The 5,734-nt window shown below is 40.7% G+C and overlaps 1 long non-coding RNA gene across 2 annotated transcripts; it reads right to left on the bottom strand.

Moving 5' to 3' along the window:
- Positions 1-850: 850 nt before the first annotated feature.
- Positions 851-5,508, bottom strand: LOC122235087. Of its 2 annotated transcripts, XR_006213204.1 has the most exons (4): positions 5,239-5,508; positions 4,392-4,520; positions 2,352-2,515; positions 851-1,138 (listed from the first exon to the last, which is right to left on the bottom strand). It is a non-coding gene; the product is annotated as an uncharacterized LOC122235087 (long non-coding RNA). The 2 variants fall into 2 exon arrangements; XR_006213206.1 differs by lacking the exon at positions 4,392-4,520.
- Positions 5,509-5,734: the final 226 nt, after the last annotated feature.

Here is a 5,734-nt window from a genome sequence, read left to right as displayed (position 1 = left end):
ATCGTGCTAAATCTTCAAATAGCGTATCTGGGTTTAAGGATTCTTTGTTCATTGCAAATAGTCCCAGCAATAAGATTAATTTTCAACAACTCAGTATGTATGGTTGTAATGTGTTCCCCAGAAATACAATTTCATATCATACCACTGGAGGGGAACAGATTGAACTCAATTATTTCATTCTCTCCATTATTACTGAAATATTGAAGCACAACAAAGACACCTTTTCTCCCCTAATTGTTTGTTCTCTAGCTGCTGGCATATTGTTGATCCTCAAAATTTTCAAATATTGATGCTGAAGTAACAGTATGTATTTCTGCACCACAGGCAAGTGTCAGAAATAAAGGAATTGTAAAGGAAGGCACACGATAAATCAAGAAGTCTCCTACCACTACAATTCCTTACCAGGAACAAACTCTGGTCAAGAAAAGAGAAATAGAAATGGTTGACTCTTTGAAAGGAGCTTGGAAGGTTCGATATGGGTCCATCTATCATTGCTGGCAAGCAAGGCCTTGTGGGTGGCTGCAAGAGACTGTGAATATAGACTGCTTCCTTGCCTGTGCAGAATGCCTGAGATCAGCAGAAACTTCCCCGCAATACATTTTACATTGCCTAAGTAGAAACTGCTGTAAATAGAAGAGAAAAAGAAAAAAACTACCCGTGTATGCGCTCAGATCAATTACTTCCAATGGTCTGCATTTCATAGTGCCACACAACTGAGGGATACATATAAACGTGAATAAAGAAAACAAGGAAAGGAAGAATCAAAGAGAGATAGAAAAAATGAATCAGGCACAACAGACTTTATTACTCTGTGCTAATTTCCTCTAGATTCTCAGGTGTTGTGAAGCTATTTGCATGGACTAGTGCTTCATTTATACTTTATTAAATCAATGCTTGTGGACTTTATAAATAATACCTTATACGTGTCTAGTATCCTATAAAGTTTCTATATCCATGATCTCATTTAAAACAGTCAGCAATGCTGAAATAACTATCACGACTGGTTGAATATAGATACGGGAACTGAGCTCAAAGAAATTATCTGTCTAAAATAAAATACCAGCATCCCAAGCCATCAGCTGAGAGGTGACAGGTGACATCACAAGAGTATCTCTAGCTTTTCAGTGAAGAGTAGGCACTACAAAGGAAAGAAAAGAAGAAAAATGAATGAAGGTCAGAACCATGAAAAAAAAAAAAAACCTACATCTAAAGAACTGGTGTCAGCAAAGGAGAAGAAGAGAATATTCTCAGTGATATGTGAGAAAGGGCAAAAGCACCCAGAGTTTATGGAGGAGAGAGGGAGCTAAACTTGTTTTCATTGCATTTTTGAAATATGATTTTCTCATTAAGTAAATGGATATAATCTTAAACTAATGGTTTTCCCAAATTTCTTATAATCAGATCACCTGAGGAGCTTTTTAAGGGGCATGGTTACAAGACCAGACATATATTTCTTTTTTCACAACTCCCCAGGATTTTGATGCACAACCATCAATAATGTTTTATTATTGTATTTTATCTTTGCGTAAATACATTTCAGAGTGGCAATAAAATAACACCATCCATTCCTTGGTCAACACAGTCGGCCCAGAACACAAAGAACTACATCAAAATCTAGCAAGAAGAAGAATGAATTTCCTCATCTAGCCATGACACCACAGATGGGGGAAAAATATCTGAAAAGTGCAGCACAAAATAGATCTAGTCAATGAAAATAAATGTTTTTTAACTGCATAAATAGTGATTCCAACACAGCCATCAGGGCACAATGGATGGGGAATTGAGGCATCAGACTGAATTATGTAAAATGGGAGTAATGAGTAATGCTCTATTTTTTTTACAAGTTTATTAGCCGAGGGCTTCTCCATTATCACTGAATTTCTTAAGACAACAAATGACAGCCTGGATTCCTGTCTAGGATTCATTCGTTTGCTAACTGGACAGTGCAATGTTTTCCATCATAGGGAGTAGTCTGCATGAGGTAGGATTGGGCAGGGCAGAATCTGGCATGATTTTCCATCTGTAGCAGAAAAGCCAGGATTGTGTACGAAAATGAGGTCAAAAAGAGGTGATCGTTAGGCAGTGCTTTGCCATTTGCAATGTTTGATTAATCTGTAATTGTACCCTTCAATCAAGCTACTCTCCTGATCTTGCAGTGCCCCATTTTTCGCTTTATCGAGGATAGCTCCGTGTAGCTTCGCCTGCACTACAGGAAACCCAATGTCCACAGGCAAATGAATGGTCTTCCCCCAACAAATACATATCTTGTCTTCCCATCCTACAGAGTAGGGTCTGTAGAGTTGGAAATGTGTGGCATATCATCTACTGCTTCTTTCTTAACTTGGACCAACCCTATTCTCCTTTCTCTTAGGTGGCTCTTCATCCTTTCTTCCATTGTCATTCTTGCTGCAACTGACTTTTCTCTGGGTCTCATGCATTGCTGTTGGCTTAAATTATAAGCCTTTTCTCTCAGGTCCTTGTATTTAATTCTTCTCCAGCCAAGATATTCACTGCCCTAAAGATAAAATTTAGAAATGAAAATCAGATCCCATCTCTTATGGTTTAAATTTAAAAAAAAATTTTTTTAATGTTTATTCATTTTTGAGAGACAGAGTGTGAGTGGGGGAGGGGCAGAGAGAGCAGGCTCCAGGCTTTGAGCTGTCAGCACAGAGCCCCATGTGGGGCTCGAACTCACAAACCATGAGATCATAACCTGAGCTAAAGTCAGACACTTAACGGACTGAGCCACCCAGGCACTCCCCATCTTCCTATGGTTTAAAATTGCTTGGTAGCTGGTGCCACGATTGAGACTCAAGTCCTTTGACCTCAGAGTTCCTCTGGGCTACACTGGCCTTCCTTTCTGTGCTCGGAGGCACAAAAAGTTCAGTACAATGGTTCAGAACTCAAGTTCTCCAGTCAGAGGGGTGTGAATTCTTATCTTGGATCAGCCATTTAAGACTTTGCTTAAATTTGGTATCCCAAGTTTATTTATCTCTGATGTGAGCGTGATGGAAACTAATAATAGGACATATTCAGAAGGTTCCATCTACTATTGGTTAATATATGTAAGGACTTAGAACTGTTCTTCGTCAGTGATAATTGCTCAAAGATTATAAGCTTTATTATTGCTTTTCAACTATTCCCCTATGTTCATCTTCATGTTCTTGAGCATCCCCTTCTTTTCTCATATTTGTATGGATTTACATACATCTTCTCCCTTGCCCAGAAGCCTACCTTATTCTCCATTTCAATCTCAGCTTAATGACACTTTGCAGAAAAGCCTTCTCTGATTTATTAACTTTACCCTCACCCCACCCCCAAGCATCTATTTAAATACCTCCTCTCTGAGTCGTGTTGCTATAATCCTATATGTAGCTTTATAATAAGAGTTACTAGAATAATGTGTTTACTTACCTGCCCCTGTCCAAAGTGCATTCCTGAGCACAATCTCATCTCAGTACCCTCCCTGCTTCTGTATGGTATGCACTCAGTGTGTTTGTGAAATAAATACATGAGTGAAAAGGGAAGTATGAAAATGCCCTGGTGAAGAGCACACAAGAGAATGAGGCTGGGGATGCTTTACCCCATCAAAGGGAGTCCTGAGATCTAGGGAGGAATGGGAGGCATTTGCCCTCTCTCCTCTAGCTGAGGGGTCCACGGTCCCATACGGCTGATGAAGGCTCCATGAGACTTCATCTCGTGAGGGAGAGTCTCTTCCTAGATGTCTAATTGCACCAGCACTGAGGGACCATGGGATGGAAAGACGAACATGAAAAGGAGGAGCTGGTAAAGCACATGACGATGTGGAAGGAGGAGGCCAAAGGGAGTGGATCCCCTGAACTTGAGAGTGAAGCCAGAGCTCAACATGCCAGGAAGTCCAAGGTTTTGAACAATTCTTTCTGGAAGGGGAGAGTATTTCCTATGTGATAAAATCTCTGAATGAGGTCTGCTCACCAGCCACCCCCTGCATGTGGGCTGCAGCCTAAATGCAAGCTCAAATGCCAGCATTTCAGTCCACGGAGACAGAGGGCAAGTATAATGGTCTCCTTAAATCTGGCTGTGCCTTTGGTTGTGTGTTTGAACCTGTGGTCTTTTCACTACCCACACACGGGCTAGCATAGATCCATTCACATTCTAATAACGAGGGCCTAAGTGCTACTTGTAAACGTCCCTCCCATCACTTTTCTTGTTATTTCAGCTGGAATTTGCTTTTTGGTGGCTTTGTGATGTGCCACTTGACCAGGCTGATCTCCATTTCTTAGAATCCTGTATCGTGTGTGTTTGCACTTCGGATGGACTACAAGGGGGAATTCTCAGGATACTGGGAGGACAGATGGGAAGTGGTAACCCTTTTTAAAGCTCACATGTTTGATTGCTGACCTATGACTGACCTCATTAGTATGAAGCCACAACTTCTTCTGTCTTTCCCTTCAGCTCCTCTGACTCTTGAGTCCGAAGGGTGCGTGCGGAGGTCCACAATGAAGGGCACCAGAGTCCACAGGGTTACATGTAGCACCCAGCTCAGAGGCAAAAAAAAAAAACAAAAACAAAAAAAAACCCAACACGGCTTTCAGGCCATTCTCAGGGGTTTCCAGCTCATGCTTGTAGATTCAGCCTGCCCTCACTCTCCCCATTTTATATCTTTTTTTCCTGACGACCTGCCCCGCGGATGTCAAGCTCTAACATCATCTGCAGGGACAGCCTTACAGACACTTCCTGCCAACTCCCGTAGCTGCGCAAGTCCAAATCCTTTTAACACATCTCTCCAATTCTATCTCTCTTATTATTCTCTCACCCTGTATGTGTGTGTGTGTATACATGCACATGTACATGCACACACATATATAAGGTGTGCACATATATGTATATAGAGACATATACATATATGTCACACACACATATAAGAGGTGATTTTGGTTCTCTACTTGAACTCTGATTTGACTCTCCTCTTCTATTTGCTTCCTTAAGCCATATCTTCTACACAAAATTAAAAAGTCTTAACATCCTATTAACTAGTTGGTCACACTTCAGTAATCACCAGCTGCCCTCAGTGCTCATTCCCTCCTGCAGATTCCCATGTGCCTTCCATCAGGTGTAATAATGGAAACAACAAGAACAGAAACAACCACAAAAATAAGAAATCTTATTTTGCTAAGTTCACAGGTACTAATGGGTGAGGGTTTTTTGTTTTAAGAATAATAAGCATTTGGGAGGTCAATAACTTATAAGAAAGCCCACCTGTTTTGTGTTATTTCTATTAACTAGAAATTCCCCTCCTTGTAATGGCAAAAGAGTCGTGTTCTGATAGCTTGCATCTAATGATTCTGCTGCTTCTTTCTGGAACACCAAAGAATAAATCTAAGCCATTTTGTTGTGTATTAATCTTTCAGAAATCCCAAAGCATTCATTGAGTTCCCGTAAGTCATGTGTCCTCCAGATCCTTCAACCTTTCTGAATCCTTACTGAGTGCTGTAGAGCCGTCCCAAGACTTTCCTCTCAACAAGACAAATTGTGTTCCTGTTTATAGGACGTGTAGCCTGAAACAATCTAAGGTTCTTTTTGGACTCCTCACTTAGAGAACAGAATCTTGGCACCTGGTCGTATCATAATGCATTATTGTAAAGCCTTGAGGCATATATTCAAAGTAAAGTACTCAGTATCTCTGGCGTTGCAATAGTTTGTGGTGTACTTTGAAATTAAGTTAGGAATGTGACACGATCGTGTAGACTCCCAG

The sequence above is a fragment of the Panthera tigris genome, chromosome F2 (genome assembly GCF_018350195.1).
Source record: "Panthera tigris isolate Pti1 chromosome F2, P.tigris_Pti1_mat1.1, whole genome shotgun sequence".
In the NCBI taxonomy this organism is placed as follows: Eukaryota; Metazoa; Chordata; class Mammalia; order Carnivora; family Felidae; genus Panthera; species Panthera tigris.
This window is presented reverse-complemented; position numbering and strand designations above follow the sequence as displayed.